At 39.3% G+C, this 2,085-nt stretch overlaps 1 non-coding gene across 1 annotated transcript; it reads right to left on the reverse strand.

Annotated features, from left to right (window-relative positions):
• Positions 1–309: 309 nt before the first annotated feature.
• LOC128289794 (small nucleolar RNA R71) lies at positions 310–416 on the reverse strand. The gene has a single exon (XR_008279438.1). It is a non-coding gene; the product is annotated as a small nucleolar RNA R71 (small nucleolar RNA).
• Positions 417–2,085: the final 1,669 nt, after the last annotated feature.

Genomic DNA, 2,085 nt, shown 5'->3' on the forward strand with positions numbered 1-2,085 from the left:
GACCCAAAATCAAGGCACAACAGTTCGAACTAAAGCTAGTCATGTTCCAGATGCTTCAGACAATGGGCCAATTTAGTGAAATTCCTACCGAAGATCCTCACCTGCATTTAAGATTGTTCATGGAGGTGAGCGATTCTTTCAAGTTAGCTAAAGTACCCAAAAGATGCACTACGATTGAAGTTGTTCCTATATTTGCTAAGGGACAGAGCTCGAGCCTGGTTGAACTCATTGCCACCAAATTCAATTTCTACATGGCAAGAGTTAGCAGAAAGATTCCTTATAAAGTATTTCCCGTTTAGCAAGAATGCTAAGCTGAGGAACGAGATCACTGCTTTCTAACAAATGGATGATGAGTCCTTGTATGAGGCATGGGAAAGGTACAAAGAATTATTATGGAAGTGCCCTCATCATGGAATCCCTTATTGCATCCAATTTGAGATGTTCTATAATAATTTAAATGCTCACACAAGGATGGTAGTGGATGCTTCTGCTAATGGTACTCTCCTTTATAAGTCTTACAATGACGCTTATGAAATCATCGAGAGGATTGCCAGCAATAATTATCAATGACGAACCAATCGAGCAATGTCAGGAAAACGAGTCGCTGGAATACATGAAGTAGATGTTCTAATCTCACTCGCATCTCAATGCTTAAAATTTTTACCATTAATGGGTTTAATAGTTTTGCAACACGGCCACTAAATTAATTTAAAAATGTAGCATGTGTTTATTGTGGGGAAGGACACCTATTAGAAGAATGTCCATCGAACCTAGAATTCGTGTATTACATGGGTAACCAGAACCAAAACCAAGGAAGGCAAGGACTACAATCCAATTCCTATAACCCATCATGGCGAAACCACCCTAATTTATCCTAGAGTAACTAAGGGGCTAGACCCAGTAACACATACGCCCAACATAGACCGACCCAGCCACCTATTTTTACCCATTCAGAAATAACCTCAAGCTGAACCATCCAATGGCTTAGAAAACTTGTTGAAGGCATACATAGCCAAGAATGATGCCTTAATCCAAAGCCAAGAAGCTACGTTGCAAAACTTGGAAAACCAAAGGGGCCAGCTTGCAACTGAACTTAGAAATCGACCACAAGGTGCTTTACCTTGTGATACGGGGAATCCAAGGAATCAAAGAAAGAAGCATTGTAAAGCGTTGACATTGAGGAGTGGAAAGATATTAGAGTCCAACATAGTCAAAGTTGAAGAGGAGCCAGCTGATGCTCAAGACTCGAAGGAAGTTTAATCGAGTGTTGAAATTTCAGTTTCACTAGAACCAAAATCTGCAAAACCCGATAAGGTAATTTTTGAACCAATCAATTCTGATAAACTAACAACTTCGTTAGATGTAGAATTGCCATAAAAGACGAATCAACCAATTCCAGTAAAGAACCTCCACCACTCTACCCTCAAAGACTTCAGAAGCAGAAGTAGGAAGTTCAACTCAATAAGTTCCTAAATGTACTCAAGCAACTTCATATCAACATCCCGCTGGTTGAAGCACTTGAACAAATGCCGAATACGTCAAATTCATGAAGGATATCTTGTTAAAATAATGAATGCTTGGAGAATTTGAGACAATAGCCCTGACAAAGGAATGCAGTGCATATCTTTAAGACAAACTTGTAACGCCCCAAATTTGGGCATAGAAGTATTGGGCCTTGAGTATGGGTCCATAAGGAGGTTGTGTATAAGTATTTAATTGTGCAAGGAAATGACACAATTAAATGTCTACTCAAGTGGTTAAGGGTCCTGAGAGGATTTGGAAAAGTCCTGGGTTCAAACCTGGGCTTTAGCAAAAATTTTGGTTTTAAGTGAATAAAACTTTGGGTGCTTGGATGAAGGCCTTTTAAATTATTGTGTTAAATAAATGTCATAAGGAAGCATGTAGTCTAGTGGTTGTGGCGTCATTAAGGTTGTAAGGGAACCTAGGTTCAAGTCTTGGCTCTTGCAATTTATTTTGGTTTTCCTTTTAAAAGAACCTGGACTTTGGCCTATAGACCTTATAATTAATTAAAGCTAAAATGGTGACACAGAAAGAGCCTGGGGTGGAGTGGAAAGGTGGCATGTT

This window comes from Gossypium arboreum, chromosome 2 (assembly GCF_025698485.1).
Source record: "Gossypium arboreum isolate Shixiya-1 chromosome 2, ASM2569848v2, whole genome shotgun sequence".
Classification (NCBI taxonomy): domain Eukaryota; kingdom Viridiplantae; phylum Streptophyta; class Magnoliopsida; order Malvales; family Malvaceae; genus Gossypium; species Gossypium arboreum.